The 22,406-nt window shown below is 40.9% G+C and overlaps 1 long non-coding RNA gene across 1 annotated transcript in view; it reads left to right on the top strand.

The window, feature by feature from the left end:
* The window catches only part of LOC146855766 (uncharacterized), a 53,185-nt gene extending 32,619 nt beyond the window's left edge, over window positions 1–20,566 (top strand). The window contains exons 2-4 of the long non-coding RNA XR_014980873.1: window positions 14,929–15,032; window positions 19,676–19,803; window positions 20,068–20,566. This is a non-coding gene — a long non-coding RNA (uncharacterized LOC146855766). The remainder of the gene's footprint in view (window positions 1–14,928; window positions 15,033–19,675; window positions 19,804–20,067) is intronic.
* Window positions 20,567–22,406: the final 1,840 nt, after the last annotated feature.

Here is a 22,406-nt window from a genome sequence, read left to right on the forward strand (position 1 = left end):
TGGAAAATAAGACATGTAGCTAGGCAAGAGACTCAATCAAGAACAACTTTGTTAGGCAGTAAAGGAAGCTGGAATACCGGAAGGCATGTAAAGATGGCTTACAAGTGGGGGAGAGATGTAGGCCCTTCTAGATGATACATTGTTCCTTAAACTCGGATTGTGCTGCCTACTCAACACCTCCCAGATATCATGTTTGCCCATTGAAAGTTTGATGCCGCTCAGTGGAAGAGTATTTTATCACTAGAATTACAATGTGTATATATGGTTATGACGGTCTCTCCTCAGTCGCTGGTATGTGGCCCTTTGCTCATCATGTTATCTATTGTGTGGCTAGCAGTGCAGGATTAGAGTGCTGTTCTGATTCATCATCATTCTCCTCTTCCTGCACTTCCTTCTCTTCTTTTACCCCCATCTGACTTCCCAAATGGTTTCTCTTGCTCGTCCCTGCATCTTCCTGTGTGAGGATTCTGGGTGCACCTCCTCTTTACTGGGGTCACAGCCTGTACTTTTGACAGTGTCCTTCATAGACTGGCTCACACTCATCTCTCGGTGAACTAGTTTCTAGTAGGCCTTGGTAAAATTTCAATTAAGCTGACGTAATATGCATTATTTTGGGAATTTCTCATTCTGCTTGTTGCATGAAATTCCTGAAATTCCGCCACTTCATATAGTTACGTAGCATTTGTGGCCAAAATCTTTAAAACATTTACCATGAATGCATGCCAAAAACAGAACTTGACCGTCTGATGTTTGCCATGCTGTTGTTAAATGCACCTTCACGCCAAAAATGTACACTAGGATTCATTCTGCGCTAAAAGTTAATGCAAACATTATGGATTTTCATTTCGTTTAATTACATGTAATTTTGCGTAATTTGGGGAAATTCCACGTAATTACACAAAAATAAATTACTCAAATTGTGCACAACCCAAGTTTCTATTAGCATCTACTATTGATCTGTACCTCAACCTGTAACTGCCTGTCAATTGTTTCTTCGCCCATTATGTCTCACAGACCTTTTTCAATCACCACATTCCCTCTTTACACCTTTATGCATCTCTATTGAACACCTTCAGCACATTATACATAATCAAACAAACTTTACTTTACCCATCCCTTTATGCACTGCCCCTAAAGTACCCCAGCACCCATCCCTTTCAATCTGCTGCACACCTTTACAAACCACATTTTAACCACCATTATTCGGAACCCCTCATCCAACCCCTACGTCTCATTAATTGGGGTCTACTTTCACCCACGGATTCACAAACCCCATCCACAGTATTCACTAGCTCTGGTTTCTGCTGCATCAGTCCCTCCAATTATTGTTGCAGCCACACAATGCATTCATGCAGTGACTTACTCGTTCACAGAAGTGAGAGTGTCTTGGGTTTTTGGCATTTTGCTGTATATATACCAGCATTTCCTTGGCATGTTTCTTCACATCTGCCTACCTCAGTATGACAACATTGGTAAATGGAGGATGTAACTCAATGGCTTCGATGCCCCCAGTCTCCTCGTGCCAGAGGGCCTCCTTCTGTGATTTTGGGATGTTTGCCATGGAGGCAGAGAGGTGGTCTTGTGTTGATTCTTAAAGATAAGGAGAACGTCGACCTCAGTCTCGTTGAAGATTTACTTTCCCATAATTTTCTCCTGGTTGCAAGCTACTAAGGTACTCTTGTCCTCTTTCTAGTGCAATGCACAGCAGGACCACTCTACTGTGTATGGAAGAACGTATTGGTTCTCGGTTAGTTTTAATAGTTTTTTTTTATATTCTAGGGCACAGGTCATAATAAATAAGTTGAGAAACTAATCAGTGCAGGCAAAATGCAATGATATCATCTAAAGTTACATCAAAAGTAAGTGTTGTCACAGCAAGCCACACTTTCGAATAAACGAATCAACATTCAAAAACAGCGTATTAACTTATAAATGTTTTTTCATTTTCAAAGCATACAACAATGAACAAATGTACATATTGCTGATGAATTTATCATCCAAAGCTATCCAATGAGTGGTTAAAATTGAACTTTCAAACTCATCAACCTTTGTATTGGGTGACATCGAAGTCAAAGGCAGTTTTTTTGCGGCTTTTTTTCCAATCACCTGACATGAGTTTTGTGATTGAACCTGGGCAAACGTATTCAGCTTGAATCGAAAGATCCTTTCAGTGGTATTCTCATTGTGTCGTACTTCCACAATTTCTAGGTGATTCAGAACAGGGGAATGGTCTTTTAGTTGCTGTGAAGCTTTATCTTGGACAGATAGCGACAGCAAAGTCGTTTGTGATACCTTCATCCACTTCGTGATTCTCGACCAAAATCCTCTGCCTCAGCGATCTTGTAGTTTTCAATTTACAATAAATCCATAGATTTATTCATATCATAGTGGACGATGTTGTTGAGGGAAAGAAAGACTGACTGGATGTGGCGGTAATACAAGACTCAATTGGTAAAAGAGCAGGCAGGGCAATTCTTCCACCAAGGTATTGATATTAGTGAGACAAAGAAAGATGCAAGTTAATGGACACAGCAGAATAGAAAATTGGCAGGCTGGGCTTCATTTGTTGAAGTCCTGGTGCCTTACCAATTCTGAGTATGGTCTTGATCAACTTATTGGGTTAACCTATGTTATGCTTAACCAGTCGACTGCTAGTTCTCCCCCCCCCCCCCCATGTGCTAGCCTTTCTTTTGGATGTTTGGGGAGCTCACAACTGTCTTTCACATGAAGAAGATGCGAGACATCCTTCACAAGGAGATAGAATGCATGAATCTACTGCTGACTTCATTACTCTTCTAAAACCATACTTTTAATTTCCAACTTTCAAAATAAAGCTACCGCTTCGGACATAATAATTGATAATAATTGATAAATTTGCAAATGTCTGGCCTACTAGAGTCTTAGCATGTTTGTTAAGGCAAACAAACACTTAGGATTAATATAAAAACAACATCCAAATATGGTTATATAAGAGCAAGAAAGTCTGTTTCCACAACATACACTCCTTCAGTACAAAGGTTGATTACTAAGTACATATATGAAAGTATTTAATATGTTTTGGCCATGGGCATTAAGTATGCACTACTAAATAAACTATGCTAGACGATAAAAAAATGTTTTCAGAATCTACCCGTTAGATGAAAACGGGGGCATCGCTATGAGCAAGGCTAATGTACAAGTTGTATTTACTTCAGCAAGCCATTTCCTCACTTCTCCTTGAGAATTGCCACTCCTGATAAAGGCAGTTGTGTTTTTGCTACAGCTTTTACATCACAGTCTGAGGAAGGCTGCTGCGAATGTAATGGTCGGTAGTCGGTACCCGCACTTTTCAGCATGGCTACTATACTTTTAACGAAACAGAGAAAGCACTTAACGGCAGAGTAGGTATACTTTTAATATTCCCTTCCAGCACTTGTGAACATAGTTATTATACTTACACGATAGCCAAACCAATTGTTTAAACCATTAAACACGATGGTCTAAATCAAGGTTGTTGCAAAAAAATGGAAGGGAGACCCACGCCAATGGTGCCAGGTCTAACAAAGGTTCATGATGAAAGATCAAAAAAATTAATCTAAATGTTATAAAAAGAAAAAGAAACAAATAGGGCGAAAAATAATGCATGGTATGATAATTTCTTAACTTTTTCAGTTATAATGGAAAAATGTGGGCAACATTCCCAAACCATTGCTAACGAGGTGTCTGAAAAGTAAAGCACATTCAGCACCAAAGTAGCCTCTTATACAAAATGCCCACTGAAGGGGAGCAGTGCACCAATTATATTTACTTGGAGGCAGTGGCCTTCTAGGGTAATACACACAGTGGGTTAATGGAGATATTTCAGGCTTTGCAATGTTTTATTTCTTCTGGTTTCTTGAGGAGTTTATTCTATAGACCTCAGTCCCCTTGAAAACAATTGTTTGGGGTGTGTTATTGGTTCTCTCAACTGGAAACAAACCCACAAAGTCCTCCAGGAATTGGGATTCCTCCAAATGTGTTGTAGATTTAATCTCTTGCAAGCCTTTCTCAGCCTCTAAAGCACTATAGAACTAAGTGTCACTTCAGTTGCAGAGGCCAGCAGCAGACCAATTCTCCCCCATAAACTGACAAATTAATCCAGAGTCCTTTCAGAACTTCTAACTAGTCAGCAGCTCCCTTAGACCCAATAACATCTCACTCCAAGCACTCACGCATTCAAACGCAAGTTTCTCAGCTGGAGAGCAACTGATTCTAAAAAGCACAGACACATCTGTCTCTGTGGTTGCGAATCAGGGCAATGTCTATCGTAGTTCTAAGAGCACGTCTTGGGGGCAAACATTCAAGCCAGCGATTTGAGCAATTATTCCAGTTTTCAACCAAGACATTAAACAGAAACTTTTCTAAGAAGCAGTCAGAAACATCTGGTACTCCACTCATGAAACCTCTAAATTTCAACTACCACTAAAGGTCCCTGCTCTAAGAGAGTGCCAAACACGGTCTCTTATAGCCAAGGGAAACCCTCAGAGCTTCACAAAGGACCAACCCCGAGGTGATGGGAATCTTTATCAACGAGACATTGCAGCCTCTGTCTCCAAATGTACTCATTAATATACCAAACAACTTTACCACAAATGCATTTATCCATGCCACAGAGAAGCCCACCCAATGCACAAAGGGTATACTGGTCTAGGATTGACTAGAAATTGAATAGACTAAGATGTTAAGATGATAACTGTCCTCTGTTATTTACCTGGGAGAGGCTGCTGAACCCCTGTACCTCCTGAAGGCAGGGCCTGCTCTAGGGTGGTGTAACTGGTGCCACCGCACCGGGTGCTGACTTCAGTGGGCACCGAGTTTGCGAGTTTATTTTGGTTTTAAAAGCACCTGCTGCCACAACGATAAAAATGTCAAGACATCTCCAGTGATTAATATTCTTCCTGGAGGGGGATCAGAGTTTCGTCCAGTTGAGGTTTTGGCAGATCATAAAATAGCATGGAAGGTTAATGTGCCTGCTGCAAAGAATGTGTACCATGTAGATCACAAGGTGCACACAATGTAAATAGGTCAGTGAGTTACTATTTTTCTAAGAGACATCCTTTTACTTGTGGTTTATAAGTTAAAATTGTAATAACGAACAGTGAATTATTAAATGTCATCAAAGAACTGCATGCCCACTGCAAAGTATAGATTAGAGCATAGATTAATGTTGCAAAAAAGGTTCATTTGCTAGAAATCTATTCTTGTTATTAAAGAGAACCCCCAACTGTCGTGCTCTGTTTTCAATTCTGTGTTTGTACTTTTCCAGACCAAGCACTCTTAAACTATACTGTCTAACAGTATATTTTACATTTCATTCCTACACCTTGTAGTCCTCTGGCTTATCTAACGTTTGCTGCATGAGTTACACATGTATGATTGATTGTCTCTGTGTAATGTATGTGTAACGCAAACTGCTCTGACACCCTGCACTGGTATGAGTGTCGCTATGTAACCCATTAAATGCATTTCAAAGAGAATTGAGGGGCACTGGTAAAAGGCAGTGGTGAGGGAATCCGTGGTGGAGGTGGTCACCACGTCCTCCACAGATGGAGGTGCGCAAACAAACATTGTCGCACAGGGCGCCACCAGCACAAAAGCCGGCCCTGCCTGAAGGCAATCTGGTGACATTTATACAACAACTTGGAATCAAGGCAAATAGCCAGTGAGGGCCTTTATCATGTGGCATCTGGTTCTCTCTCCAACTCAGGAAGCGCAACTGCTGTATTAATCCACCATGGTTGCAAAAAACACACTATGTTTAATCTCTCAGTCTCTGACAAAACAAGGAAACTTAATTCTGTTTTCAGGTTTGTCAGAACTGCCTAAACATGTTTCTTTTGGTATGAATGGGTGCCAGTAAACTTCACCTATGACTCACATGAAGTACTAACGGGAAAAAAAGCGCAGCACCAATCCAACTTTCAGTATTGCGCTCCGGGCCACTGAGAAGTACTGCATTGATAGTGCAATCCTGGGCAGGGCTGTCAGCACTCCTACATTTAGCGTTCTATTGTTGATATTTTACACCCTTCTGCATCAGCCTGATGTCCTGGATCATCATTAGGTGAGTCCCATTGAAGTCGGAGGCTGCATTGAGGGTGAAGAAAAATGCCATTGAGAGCATATTGAGGCCAATGTCTGGGTACCAGGCCCGAAGTCAAACCAGAGGTCCAGCAATTAGCTACTCCATAAAACTCAAATAAATGGCAGAAGACCAAGGGTAGATGTGTCTCACCATCTCTTACGTCTCTAGTGATAAAAGGTCAACTTTCTTGTTGTCTTCTTTGACAAGTCTCTGCATAAATGAAGCCTTCCTAAATTCATTTTAACTTCGAATTTAATGTACTCAGCGATTGTATATACATGTCAGTCTCCCAAGGAAGTAATACACCCAACTGCCACTCATGCGAGATACCTAACAACCTAACAAATAACAAGGCTGAGGAGTAGGCAAGCGTTTCACTAAACCAATTAGCCTAAGAAAATATTAATTGCTAAAATCCATGATACACTAAGAAATGCATTTTGAACTTTGCTTGACTGAGCTTCTACTCCGTGCTTGCTCACTAACACGTAATGATAAACATCAAACATCTAGTTAAAAACATCATTTATTTTAATTTAAAAACAACATTTAAACTTTCAGTTACTATGTACTTCCACAGAGAACAGGGTATAAATATTATGTTCATTTCATCATTGTTCATTTCATCCCTGCATTATTGTAATAATATACTAATTCATAAATTTGAATTTAAGCATTCACACTCAATTACAAAGTTAAAAGTAGCTGTCAATCCTCATGTTGTACTACTAAAGCATAATTAACAACCTAAATAATCAATAATGGATATTAACCTATAGAAATGTAAAAAGAAAAAATTTGCTTGCTGTTATGATCTGATCTCACCCATACAAAAAAGAGGTCTTATGTTCTTCTACTGTGCTGGGTGCTCTATACTACAAAGAGGGTGTTAGGAAGATCCTAAATGCCATTGTTGCAAAACAAATTGGGATAAAATACCTCATTGACATACATTAGAAGGATATTGCAAGTCATTGAGGAGTTCCATGTCCATATAGAGGAATGATGCCAAAGGATCATTCTTTGTGCTAGTGTGTTACCAACTATGAAACAATCCCAGTGTGCACCTTTGGTAAAAGGCTACAAACTTCTCTTATTTATTGTTATGGATACAACAAACATTTTCCAACAGGGGTCCAAAGCTGAAATTGGTTGACCAATAACTAGCAGGATCACCTATAGGGGCCCTCGATATAAATCGGGTAGATTAGGCTTCTCAAGACATGAAGCATGGACTTTCTCTGACTTTTTGCAAGGAGTTAAGAGTTGGTGAAATGACCATCCATTCTTTTATATTAGCCTTATAAACTGTTATTGGAATCCCATCTGGTTCTTTTGCACCTGTGACTTTCACTAGTTTTAGAAGGTCTTCCATCTGCTTTTGGAAAGGATTAAAAGGATAAATTTCTGCACAGTGCCTGGTTGGTTTTATGAATACTGCATCCTTGTGAGCCCCAATATCTTTGTAAAGTGACTCAAGGTGCAGTTTCCATCTCTCTAGCACTATCAGAACAACCCGTAACCCTCTTCATTAGCCTTTGCGCTTTCTACTTGCCCTCAAAACATATGCTTTGCTTCAATTACAAAGCTAGGGCCACGTTGTACCATTTCATCAGTGGTTCTTTGTCTCTACATTCTTTGGACCTGCACTATATTTGACATTCCTGCCTTTGAATGTTATCATGTCTAACTTGAGAAACGCTTTCTCCCCATGCTATCTATGTTTCTTCCAATGTATTTATCCCAACTTTAAGGAATGCCTGCAACCACCACTTCTCTCTGATCACTGATCAGAGATGTCACCTCTCTTTCTCTTCACATTTGACAGTATGCACCAGACTCTAAGCATACAATCAGAAAACTATCTCAAAGGCTCAATCGTGGGGCTTCCAGAACCGCCTATAATGCATGCTTATGCGAAATTGCAATTGAAGCAATCTACTTAGGGTTAGTTACTTTCAGACAATGTGTTTCTCCTCACTAAGATCAGATTTGAATTGGAGTGGGGAAGAAACTTAAGTGAAGGAAATCGTGATCTCTTTAGCTCAAGACAGTTGTGCTAATCATTTTGCTCCACAGCCATAATCACAAAAATATGATCTAAAGTTGTTGAGTCATCTACTCTACTTGGCATACCATGTCCTGGTAGTTTCCCCGTCATACTTCTGTTCACCACTGTCAAATTCTAGTCTTAGCAACCAATTTGGTAGCATTTTTCCAAATTGGTCAGATTTTCAATTGCACAAATTATGAAGTAGAACAGCATAGCATCCATCTTCTGACATAACCAGATACAAATTACATGTTACATGGGATTTAAAGTCACTCATCAGCAGTATCAAAACTTTTGGCTATATAGTGTGCCAGTCTTCTATTGTCTGCTTTACAGTTCTCAAGAGTCATATGAACTTGTGGGCAGAGGGCAAGTGAACCTTTATCAATAAAATATTCTAAGACTCAACAATTTCAACTTGGATGGTCAAGGCAAATCCCAATAAACATTTTTTTAAGTGGATGCTTAGTGTAAGTCCATTCCCAATTCATAGATAGTGAAATTGCAAAACCAAATTTATTATTTCTGTTTATGACTGAAAAGACAGCAGTCATGAATACTAGAAGCAAGCAATACAAATTGATCTAAACGCCAGGTTTGTTGCAATTTCACTCTGTCAGATTCATAAATCATTTTATTGAGTGATTGCTTGAGTATCCTGCAGTGATGCAATACAGTCGGTTCAAGGTTTTATTGGTGATATTAGGATTTAGAATAAGTAGATAAGTTTAACATGGCTGCCAACCAGCTCCAATTATTCTCATGAATATTCTGGAGAGACATGGAGAATCCTGCTAGGGCACAAACACAGTTTTTTCCCGGTTTGCTGACACTTTCATCTTAAACTTCTTTGTTTCTGTGGTTTGGTGTGGGGATACCTGAAAGGGAATTTTTGGATGTGCTGTACTCGAAAAAGAGGGTTGAGTTAAAAAGACTTGCGGGCTAATTTAGATCTTGGCAGACGGGTTAGGCTGTGACAACGGTGAGTGATATCTCGTCCGCTGAAATATAATACCCATACCATGTAATGGGATTTATTTTTGGCAGGCGAGATATCTGTTACTGTTGTGACGGACTAACTCGTCCGCCAAGATCTACCATCAAAGTCCACGTTCATGCTTTCATTGTGCTGCTTGTTACCTCTCCAGGATATGACCACCTGCACAACCATGCTAGCCACTCGCATCACATCAGCTTATTTGAAAACCAGAAAGCAAAAGATACACAAACGATGGACAGAAGGTGGAACAAATCAAACATTCTGTCCCAGTCCCAGAATGCTATTTTCCGGTCCGAGCAGCACCTAGCCTGGCAGTTCGGGCTGGACTGATCCCATGGGGAGCTGGGTCATGACTAATTTCCATATCGCTGGGTTGGAATTGGAATGGCATAGTGGTAAAAATCGATGGATTTAGACCCAGATCTCTGTACTGGGGGTGAATGTTTGACATTATTCAGCATTCCATCCATCAATTGTTCTTTTTCGCATGTGTCACCCTGAGTGGGGTGGGTATGCCCAAACGTGGGCACCATGACACTGGATTCAAGCTAGCCTGACTGATGAGGGGTGATTCCCAGAAACCAGTCCAAGGATGCTTGTTTCTGGTCCAGGGAGGACCTGGCTTGTCCGTTCGGTATGGACTGTTCCGATGGGGAGCAGGGTCATGACTGATTTGCATATGGCTGGGTTTCAACTGGAATGTAACGGTGGGCAAAAACAATATGGCTTTAGGCCCAGATCTCTGTAATGTGGGTGAATGTTTGACATTGTTCAGCATTCCGTCCATCAATTGCTCTTTTACTATTTAAATACCAGAGCACAGGAGTTATTTGCGGTGAGAATTATGATAGCTCCTCCTCCTTTTTGTGACAGTTTTACCAGCCTAATATCCTCAGATTAGTAATTCCTTTGAATGGGCATTGCACTCTCAATTTAGCCATTATAGGAATCTCCCTGCCGAGGTCCTTGGGTAAGATATCTAATAACATTACAGAAAATGGGTCCATAACATCACTGTTAGCAGCCTGAAACACTCACCAAATGAGATGTGGTCATTCTTCTCTTGTTTGAAAACTTTGGCTTGAGCCCGGCACCTTAATACTCCTTGTGACCATATTTATATTACTGGGAGGAAAGAGTATTAGATATTTGGCCTCATGGAGATGTGGCACCTCATTCCGGTTAGAGTCGGTGCTGTGCTTATAGACAGTCAATGGTGAACTTTAGATCTGAAACATTTCCTATCCCGCAACTTAGGCTTGCTGTAGGAACTGTACGAACTTACATTTGCTTAATCATTCTTCTTTATGATAATTCTTTATTGGCATTTGTTTCCATCAGATTGCACATTCAGTTCCTCTGTAGAGTTTCATGCTAACATCTCGCCGCAGAGCAGGCGTACATAAGAAAGAATAGGCAGCAGTCCCAGTCATAAGTGGTCATTTTCACAACCAATAAGAATCCAGTAGAATGGCTACTGCTGAACATGATTGAAAATAAATAACCACAACTGAACTTGCATTGGGCATGACGAAAGTCCCATAATAGAGCCGTAATCCAGCCATGACTAGCTACTCTACATGAATCTCAAAGAAAACAAAGTAAAGGAGATGGAAAGGGAAGGGAAAGGACATATAGACTCCAGTGACCTCCAGAACTCTGTAGAGTCTAAAACGTCCATGTTCGCCTCAAAGTCAGCCTGTCAGATCCTAATAGTATAAGGAAGTGATACAATGATAGGGCTTGTGTGGCATAGGAGAACTGATCTGGAAATGTGTGTACATTAACCATCCTGAGCTTGAAAGTGGCAATGGTGAGAGTATAGTATATCAGTACATTTAACACCACATGGCACATACCATCATACCAGGAAAGGGACCACTTGTCCAGTCTGCACCCACACAAGGAAATGTAAGTGCTTTAAGAACCATTGCTCTCCTGACTGTGGAAAAAATGGCTCCAGACATGGTTATGTATGACAGTTTATCATTAATCCTTTATATTAAATGTTCATAATGGGTGATTCTTCATAATTTAACCTGTCAAGTCTTCACTGTTTGTTCAGTGGACTGGTGCCATTGCCGCAGAATACCCATTTTTGTCACAGCCAGTGAAATTGCCACCCATCTGTGGGTGAGTGTGTAAAGGCATGTAACATCATCCATGTTGTATGTCAGTATGACAGGGACATTTGTACAAACAGAAGCATAAGGGTGTTCATCACAGTTGCAAAGCTATCCCACACTGCCCTTGACTACTCTTGGATAGCATTGTAGGCCCACAATATTTGCTGCCAGATCCACCTCTAACCCTTACACTGAACACAGTTGAAATGTGCAAAAAGCTTGGCTGGTGAAACTTTAGGGTAATAAAGTACCATTCATTTATGGTAGAATTTACAGATTTATGCCCCAGCTGATGTATTGCCAACTGTGTGTGCACTGACTACCTGGTACTGGGCATAGGTCTGGCAACTGAATTATCCAGGGCTTTTGGCATTGCGTGGTGTAAGCAGACCAGCAGTATACCGTACCAGCACCCAATGAGCTCTCTCAACAAGAACTCACAGTGGAGATTCTAGTGTGTTTGGTAGAAATTAGGAGACCTGCAACAGTAGATGGGCCCAGTATTAGGATACCAAATGAGGTATTTGTAGACTGCAGATGTATTATGCACCCAACGTTTCTGTGATTGCAGCCTGGGGTTCTTCTCCCCAGATATATCTTTGATATCCAGGACTATTCTTGTCATTCATGATTTATGGATGTGCTGTGGCGACATTCCAAAGATATAATTATATCTGGGCCCACTGTCATCCTGGCATTTTGTACCCTTCTCCATATAGGTTGAGCAGTGTCCATTTCGTGCAAATCCGTCTAAGTCTTGGTTGTCAGGGGCAGCAGATTATTACGAACAATTGTATTGAGTCCCCCTGAACTTATTGCATGTCAAGATTATCTAGACAAGCTCTCATTAGGTTGGGTCACAGGCAGTGGCTCGCACTTGCCCCAAATAACGTTTTATCCCAAGAAACCAGAAAACAATTGGATCCGGGACATTAGAAGTGTAAATGAGATATCCGGCCTGAGGAGTGTAAGATTCTGTATGCATAAAGGAATGCTTTGACTATTGTGCGAATAACGTGTATTCATGGATTTCTGTATTGCAGCCAACAACAGCTCCAAGGCAATATTGGGAGCCAGACAGTCATAATGCTAGCAGACTTTAAATATGAATTCCCGTCCAGTCCTGCCCACTCAATTTCTTCAAAAACATCTCCCCATTATGGCCCATCAAAAACGTTCTCAGCATCCAACAAGAGGGATAGGTTTTCCTGCTGGCTGTCCATAAAATCCTAGAGAAGATGATGCAAAGTTTGTAAATCAATTCTTGGATGAGTGGCAGGGAACAAGCCTGTTTAAAGTCTATTTCTGAATATTGTAGCCAATATTTTAACATCAACATAAATTAAGGATATTGGCCAGTAGCTAGCGCAGAATAGAGGTCTTTCCCATCCTTGGTATGAAGAGCAATAGCGGCTCAGTTCGAGGTAGACCCAGGGTGCCAGTAGGCAGTGGCATGGAGCAGTGGTATCACAAGATCTTTCCCTGTTTTTTAAAACCAGGGAAGCCATCTTTTCCTGGCAATTTGCACAGGGGAGGATGACTGAGGCTTCTGCTATCTAGTCCTTAGTGATCTACCCTGAAGAAGAGCTCTCCCTTCCTGGGAAGCTTGGGCAGATGCTCACCCCCCCCCCACCCCCACAAGCTGTATAACTGTTTGCAATAAGAGTTTCTGGTGATCCCCTCTTGGAAAAAACAAAGGATCGGAAGGCGTAGGTTCGCCGCTATCGCCCCTTGAGTATGGCATAGCCTGCCCTGGACCTTAGGTCCACTACTAATCTGGTTACATTTAGGAAACTCTTGAAGACATGGCTTTTCAGACAGGCTTATCAATAAGCGGGGATGAAGACCAATTAGTTACCTAGCGCCAAGAGACCGTCTGGTGAATGTGCGCTTTATAACTGAACAGTAACATAACATAACAAGAGGCAAAGGTTTCAGCAGTGTCTGGAGTGTGAGTGTGCAACTATCAGTGTAATTTGTGGCCTCAACAATGGACATTCCCTCCATTTCTCCTGATGCAATTATGCTTCTAGCAGTATTCCCAAAACCACGCCCCGCGCCTCGTGCCTATCTTTCAGTTATACGAATTCCCGCTCTACCTGTATAATAAAAGAATGATCTCAGTTTTACCAATTCTAGCTGGTGTTGTATCTCATGTGCAGGTCTAATAGCGCATCGTCAGATCCCTAATGGACTATTCTAATGATTCCTGTTTAGGTCTAGACTCCTGACTCCTCCTCATCAGTCCCTTCCACGAAGCCCTACCCGGCACACACAACAGAGGAGTCAAGGAAACTGAGCTTACATTTTACTCAAAGAAAGTACTAACAAGAGACCTGAGAATGGTCTTATCATGGGCACCCCTTTGGTGTTAGTTCTCATGCACCAGTTTGCCAGAGGGGTGCAATATGTCCCAAGTCTTCTAAGATATCACAGTGGGTTATGTGAAGTAACAAAGCTCTGTGCATAAGGGAATAATTAATGTGTGATGTGCCATGGAGCAATAGAGGAAAGCATATTCTCTATCTATTGGGTGCAGTAGATGCCAAACATCTGTCAGGTCAGGATTACCTATCAGGTCAGCTAGTGCTGCCCTTCCATTGCAAGAGTTGTGGCTTCCAGTCCTATCAAGAATCAGGTCAGATGATAAATTCCAGTCTCTGGACAAAGCACGGGGAAAATGCCACATTCTAACAGCAATCTCGAGAGAGCAGAAATTCAGGGTAATTTGCATGGCATATACTGAACCCGCCACATGTGTCTTGCCTACCCCCTTTGATTGCATACAAATGTACCTGTGGGTATGGTCAGACATGGTATACAGGCACAAGGAACTTTGGGGGTGAGGTTTTTACTAGGGCTATGCAAATTTAGTATACATTCCTTTTTTGTGTAATTATGTGAAATTTCAGAAAAAGTAAACAAAATTACGAGAAATCATGCACAATTGAAACCCAGCACTTAGCACTATATCTTAGTGTAAATTAATACATCGTCATGTGGGGACAAAATTGCATTTCGTGCAACAAATGTCCCCACATTTCGTGCTAAAAAACACAGAGCAAACAACACAAGTGTCCCAAATTACAGCTGCTCATGTCCTGGTCACTTGCGTTGTTCCTATGCTCCCACAACAGGATCTTTACCCGAACTCTCTCTAATTAGGCAACCAAGTGTAATCGTATAATTGTGGGAATTTTGTGTAACATGAAATGCAGAAATTTATGCAAGATGTTGCTTGTGTAACAAAAATTTCATCTGGGTCTAGATTTACATAGGAGTATGGGTACTCCACATCTCTTGGTGCTATTGAGGGTCAGTCAGTAAGTGTCCTTTCAGTCATCGCAGTATGGCTGCTGTTTATCACAAGTGGCAGACACATTTTCTTTTATGGAGGCATAATCTTACAGATTTTCTTCTGGAAAAAATTCCTATTGCTGGAACACTGAACCAATGCTAGGGGGGTTCACCAAACGCGAGCAGCTGTTTTTATTAACTCAGGGCACCGATATATCAGAATTCATTGCAAATCACATTTTTGTCCATAATTATTTTTTGCACAAAAGGGGAATGCAATAGAGAGTGGGGTTAATGTACATTCAGTATCCACATCCTCTTCCTGACTCCTCGCTCTTTTTTTGTTCAGCCTTTGACTGCAATCGTTGTTGCATTATCCGCCCTTGCCATGTTTCCATTTTTTGGGAAAATCAAGTCAATTCAGTGCAGTTCTTTAAAAACTGTTTGATGGAGGTAAGCACTACTATTTTTTACTATGTTTTTCCTTTTTTTAATTGTGTTTGTTGTTGGAATGCCTGGAGTTCAGACATAGGGGTGCAGGAATGCCCATGTGGATGTCAGATAAGGGGATCGATAAGAATGTGAGGGTAATGGACATTTTGGGTGGTGGAGTCCTTGAGTGTCATATATATTCCCTCTGTTTACTTGTGCTTTTGTCTAGAATAGTCATTTAGCTGCGGTGTTTGAGGCCTATCATGATTTAGGCCACTTATGTATTATTAGTGTATTTTTCAGATTGTGACTATGGCTGTAATATAGATAAATAGAGGCCTGTGTATGGGTTTGCGTTCATGCCAAATTTAGGTTATTTGTCAGCATGTGCCCATGGTAGCTGGGGTAAAGGATTTCTGTTGTTCTAAGCCATGTTCTTCTCCAGGTGCTGTATGTGTCTGTTTTGTGAGTAATTTTTAAAGTGTATTTTAATTTGTTGTCAGTTTCGACGTTGCTTTGCGGTTACTATTTTTGGTATCTTGTTTGATTAATTACATATGCTTGTGACTGATTTACTGGTGTTGTATTGACCTATGGGTGGACCCAGGCACATCTTGGGTATTTATTTATGCAGTGCTTTCCCTGTAATGCTTCATGAGTTTGTTGGTGGAGTGGGGAAGAAGCTGTTCCAGCCAGGGTAGGCAGCGATGGACTCATTATCCTCCATGCCTTCTTCTCTTCCAGGCCATGTGCTTTTCCAGCATTTTTAAAAACCAGTGTGTACCTAACAGACAATGAATTTGCCTCAGTCCTCCATGCCTTCTGCCTTTTCATATGATGTGCTTTTTCACCATCTTGTGAAACCAGAGTGTGCCTCATGGGTGACCTTTAAATTCTTTGTCATTGTTCTTCATGCCATGAGCCTTTCAGTTCCATGTGCTTGCTCACCATGTAGTAAAACCAGTGTCTGTGTCTGTTCGTTGATTATGAATTATTTTGTGCCACTCTCCAAAGCATTTTTCTAGGAGAATTGATTGTTACGGACCTTTAGAAACTTAATTTTGGTCCATTGTTTAGTTTTGAATATATATCTAATGTAATATTTATATTGTGCTTGTGGCTGCTTGAAGTAGTCTCCACTACATTGTTGTTATGTTTAATTAATTTAATCAGTTTTGCCAGTCTCCTCCTGGCTCCCATAGGGATTCAATGAGCCCTGGAGGGACACTAGGTATTTATTTCCCTGTTTTAGATTTTGTTCAACGTTTTCTGCTGCTTGGATTAAACCCTTAGGCCCATGTTTGTTGTTGTAATTATTTTAATTGGGTCTTTTGGCTCCCAGGGGCCGGGGGAGGGAGGGGGGTGCACTTTATTTATATCATGTAGGTTTTGACTGACTTTAAGTTGTGCCCTGTTAAACAAAACAGTTCATTTATGTGTGGATATATTATTGTTATGATGTTATGATTTACCCAAATGGCCAAGTCTAGCTGTCATTTCTTCTCAATTTTTATTACCCGATCAATATACTTTCAACAACCACATGATTTGCACACTTTTGTGTTCTGACGTTCCTTTAAAGCCCAGATGCAGCCGAGGATCACACAGTGTGCTAAAAGAGCCCCTGAATAAGCCCTCATTCGTGAGGTTCTAACCCAATGAACCTCCACCTTCTACATGTTGCTAGTTGAAGTCCAGCAATAAAGAAGAAATGGAGCTGCCAAGGTCATAATGACGGAGGTTTACAAATGGGGGCTGATCCAAATGCTAGTTCCTTTTGATATTTGGACATGGGACGTCAGCAAGGAGGTTAGGTCCATGAGCCAACCCATCCCATTATAGCATATGCTGCAGGACCATTTGCGAAAGGTGGAAGCGTCATATTCCTGTGTCAGTGAAGAAGGTGCTTTAGACAACGGCTTAATCCTTCATGTGAATACAAACGGCAGGCTTCAAATAAATATATTGTGTCCTCCGAAGAGTAGATCTGTGCTACTATACTGGAGGTATGATACAAAAAAGAGCTATCTACTTTCAGTTCTATTTCAGCACTGGGTGTCTCCTTTTTAAAATGAAATATTACAACCTCAAGGGCATAGAAGAACTGAAGTGCTGTCTTTACCAACCTCTGGAGGGCATGACAGGAGCTCCAAGTCCAGAAGCAAGTCACAACTTTAACATCAATAGATCAAAGAAAGTGCCTCCCTCACACAATTATTTGCTTACTTCACATACAAACTTAAATATCAATGTGTGTTAAAAGGAACATTCACAATACATATTCTTAGGCTTGTTATGCAACAATCTGTAAAAGAATATTTAAAGATTGCTGCATGGCTGCATGCCAAGCCTATGCGAAATGACCTGAGAGAACTGAAACGTGTTTGGTTTTCCCAAATATGAGGTACAGGTGCAGATGTGTCGCTGTGCACAATGTTTGAAACATAGTTACTCAGTGGCTTTCTCCACCCTCATCAAGTTACCTGTTTTTATAATTCAGTGTTCCATGTTATGGCAAGCTATAAAAGAAGCATGACCTTCCCAACAAAAAGGGGTTGCCTATTTCCCACCAAACACACTTTTAAGAACCCTTCCTTTCTTTTTCTCGAGATACGCAACATCATTCCTCTGCCTTGAGTAGACACCATAGAACAAAGGGATCAGAAGTCGTCAACACCACACACCACACACCACACTTCCAAGGTTTAAGACCATGAAGATTACCAGAGGCCTTAGAAATCCACCAACGAAGAAGCATTAGACATACATTATTACACTTCTGGATACTGATTATAATACCCAAGGGCCTTGCACAAACAACAGACTGTCTGTTATCTTTTTTAAACTCTGGAGCAGTCTTACAACATTTCTCCACTTAATTATTAATCCAAAATAGGGGACAGCGTTACTTTTTTAGACTACAAATCTACTGTGTAGAGATCTTTTTTCCTTACTCACTTTGGCATAATTTGTACACGCTGGTGATGGTGTGTTATCCACTGTCTTTACGGCGTCAATTAGCTAAATGTGTACATTTTTGATATGCTATTTATGTTGAATCTAATAAATTGCTAATCTAAAGGTTATGTAAATACTGCTAACCATAATTATTGAAGGATTGCTGCATAAAAAATGTATGAGTATTTGTTATGAAGTTCCACTTGATGCAACATAGTATTTCAGTTTATATTTCAATTAAGCAAATAACTGAGTTAAAAACTCACTTTTTTTATATATTGTATAGCTAGCGTCTAGCTTTCTTTGGACCTTAGGACCTGCCATATAGCATAAGTGCAACTGCAGCAGCAGCACCCACCAGTGGTAACACAATCCTCAGTCGACCAGACACATTTGCTACTAAATTAACACCAGCAGCATCACTTCATCCAACCTTTATTATGAGTTGATTGATGAATGTTGCAGGACGTATGTCAAGTACACAGATGCAGGAAACTTTTAAATAGCAAATGTAAACAACTGTGATAATAGAGACGATGGTACAAGATTACTTGGATGAATAATAGAATTGTACCTGGATCAAGAGCTATTGATCTGCTGGCATGAGAAAAAAGAACAGTGGTCAGAACTCAGCAGGCTCTCAAAAAAATATATAGCATGTCCTTTAGCCAGTGTAGCCTCTGTGCAAGTTTTCTGTTCACTGGTGCAATTGTCACAGCCAGGGGAACGTACAAAGACGGACAATGATAAAAATGAATAAACATTTCATCCATAGAAATGTTAAGAGTTCAGAAGACATAACAGTGGAGAAGGGTCATTTGTCAGACTCATCAGTGTGGGGACTATTCAGCCTCAAGTTAAAGTCCTTGACTATGAAGATGGACTCTACATTGGGGAGAGGAGTTGGCCTAACGGCTAGGGCGCTCGACCTCGGACCTGGGGAACTGGGTTCGAGTCTCAGTAATGAAGCTGAACATCCTGTGATTCTGGGCAAATCACTTAATCTCCCCGTGCCTAACAAAAAATGAATGTGTGTCCTCATGTAACGTAACTGGTGCTATGTAAATCGCTCTGATACCTGATTGGATTCGGGTCAAGTTTGCGCTATATAAAACTCTGCAAAAAAATCTGAATTAAAAAGTAATACACTAGTAACACAAGAGAAATGTTATCTGTAAAAGAGGGATTTTCTTATGTGTGGTGTGCTAAGGAATGTAATAAGCCTAAATAGATCAGTGTGTAAACCACAAACAGATAATGAAGGAGAACACAGTCATTTAGCCTGGTGACTGGTGACCAAGAAAGAAAACTAATTTAACCTTAAGGCCAACAGTAGACTTTGCAATGAGCTACTGCTGCTAAATCTGCAGTGGACACCTCTGTTTTCTGAAAAAACACAAGCTGTCTTCCATGCCTAAATGTTCATTACCATGTGTGGCTGTTTGTGAAGTTTCAAAGGACTTCACTACTTAGTGCTTGCATTAATTAACGAATGCCAAAATGATTCATGTGACTTTTGGGAGTAGCTCAGGTCAACCTATATTTTTAATGTTTCAGTGATCATTCTGGGTGAACCCTTCTATGTGTCACTGGGGGTGTGACTTGATTGGCCTTTTCTCAACTGTACTCCAGCATCTCTTGGTTCGTGTGAGACCTCCCAGTTTACTAGACTCTAAGATTCAGTTTGTTTCACTTTTCTTGTTTAGAAAGTCTGTCTCATTTGGAAGAAATAATATCTGCAAGCGCCATTAACAACATCCAGGAGAAGGACTCATCCATATCTACTTATATGGGGAAAAACACAAAGAGGCCTACTCCTATGGACGGGAAAGAGGTGATTTATTTAGAGTAATGCATGCTAGTGGCTTGAGTTAAATGGCAGATTGTGAGAGAATAAGGTTGTGGACATGATGGGCATAGCCAAACCTTTAATATGTTGGGTTATCAATTATTGAGGGTACATTCAGCTACATTTTTGGTTGTGTGGGATTGATGGTAGGTTCGCCCTTGGTTGATCATTCACCAGCTTATGCTATGCTATGCTATTCTGATTCCGTTCTAGCCTTGACTTTTGAAAGTTATGATTTTCTATTTCTAGTGTCATTCCACAGACCTTCTCTTCTGTAAAGAACATCCATGGTGCTCCTGTCATGCGGTTCCGCCCTGTTCCCAAGGCAGACAATGCTAGAAGAATACATTTGAACCACTTTTGTACCGTACCAATTTTATTTACTTTAATTATATATATATTTTGTGTGTGTCTTCCTTATGTTGCATTAACTAATAAGTAGTGTGGGTGTCTGTCAGCTACTAAAGACTGTTTGAATAGGTTAACTTTAGCTATCAACTTCCTCAAATGCAGATGCACCATGCTCAATAAGTTGCTTAATGCTGTGTCTAGCTCTCTCTCTCAACCTACCACTAATCCATCGATCGATTGATTCCCTAATCTTTTTCCCATACAGTTGGGAGATCCACTGTGCTGTAATTGATTTCCACCATCAACAGATCTCACACTCAGTGGGGCTAATGGCTAAAATGTTACAAGAGTAGGGTAAAAAATGCAAAGTTGCCCTTACCCTGGCCATGGGACATCATGATGCAGAAAATAAATTTCAATTCTTAATGGTAGGTCTACGTTGTGTGGAATTTGTTTCCTAATCATTACCCTACAGAGAATGTAGCTGCTGAAATAAACGGCTCTGTGACTTTGATGTGGGTTTATATTATAATACACAATGCTTGATTTAGTAAATGACTCTGTACTCTGTTGATCTATGTGGGCCTCTGTCTTGAGGTTTCCACCAACTCTATCTTCTTTTCGTTTCATGTTGCAGAGTCTTATTGCTGGTTTGCCTGCTCAATTGCTCCTGTTCCACTCAGATTAAAAACATTGTTCTTGTGACATTTTCTCTATTTGGGCTTGTAGGAGCTTCCAGCAGTTTAGGCCTTTAGCAAAACCCCTGCATCAACTATTACTCACAGTTTGGATAGATGGCTGGCAATACATTCCTACTCAGGTAAGAAGCAAAAGTAATTGGTTTTGGGGTGGCAGGCAGCATAATGTGGAATTTAATCTATGGGTAGTAAGTATTCATTAGAGGTGACTGACTGCAGAAAGGAGGACAGTACACAACTATTACTGATGGGAGAGCGCTCAAGAGATAACAGGTCATGAAGGGGTGGTGCATAGGTTCGCCATGGTCAACTTTCCAACACTGATTGCAGGAGGGTGAAGGCCTGCATTGGGAGCTGCCTTGCAAGAGAGCTCATGAAGACAAATACGACAATGCATGGACATTCATTTTTCTTTGTGATGAAACAAGATCAAGTTTCTCCCTCTGTCAGTAAGCAGTTGGAGATTCCTGGGTTACTAGGAAAGCTATTGAGTAAACAGTAAAGCAAACCACTAATCTAATAAAATAAGAGGTGGTTATGTATGACAAAAAAGTATTAATTATTTAAAGATCCTGCCACCTACACCACCCATAATGGACCCAACTACTCCGTAAAACACACAAACCTACTCTACTCTTTCTCCAACTTATCGTTCCTCACACAACAGACACGTTTTCCTAAATTCTAAAAAATATTTGGTTGTACCCCTTGCCCTACTTGTCCCACTTCCACTGCTACCTCCCCTTCTTCCACATCCCTCAGCCATCAGAAGGCTAGCACAATGGCTTCATGTTTGGCCTGCTGCAGCCAAGTGGCTAACTCCAACCAGATTCCCTCCAGATGTTTTTAAAGAAGGTTGTGCTGGGCTAACTTAACAGACATTTAATGAGGGAAAAGGTGACGTTAAGAGAAGTTAGGAAAATTTAGCAAAGTACAAAATAAGTAAATTATAAAAGGCTACGCTGAATATAAAGGAGATGGGAATATAGTTAAAACACTGGAGAGTAGATAAACAAGACTCAACAGCACCTTATGAACACTGGAAGCAGGCACGACTTCAGGTGTGGTGAAGGTAGTGGCTATGGCCTCAGTGCTATCCCCTTGGCCCTAGTCTTCTTTTATTTCATAATTCTAAAGAACATAAAAAAATAGGTCACTTTATGATTGTATCTATCGTAGTAAGCACATGTAAAAATGAATGGCCAAACAAATCCACTGCTTCCTTTAATCTCCATCCTAGGTCCAAGAGCCTTTGCTCGGCTTCGCGATGCTGCGCACCGGTTCTTGCAGAGATTAGCTGCAAAACCCACCTCTGAGGTCCTGTAACTGGAAGGAGGCACCTCAGGCAAGGGTAGGACTCACAGATGGCAGATTCCAGCAGCACCAGCAGATTTGCAGGAAGTCTTTTGTGTCCCTGAGACTTCCAAACAGGAGGCCAGCACACTTCAGGCCTTTGGAGATCTCCTTCAAGCAGGGGACACAGCACACAGCAAAGTCCATCTCCTTTCCTTGGCAGAAACAGCAACAGCAGGCCAACCC

This window comes from Triturus cristatus, chromosome 4_1 (genome assembly GCF_964204655.1).
Source record: "Triturus cristatus chromosome 4_1, aTriCri1.1, whole genome shotgun sequence".
NCBI classification, from domain to species: domain Eukaryota; kingdom Metazoa; phylum Chordata; class Amphibia; order Caudata; family Salamandridae; genus Triturus; species Triturus cristatus.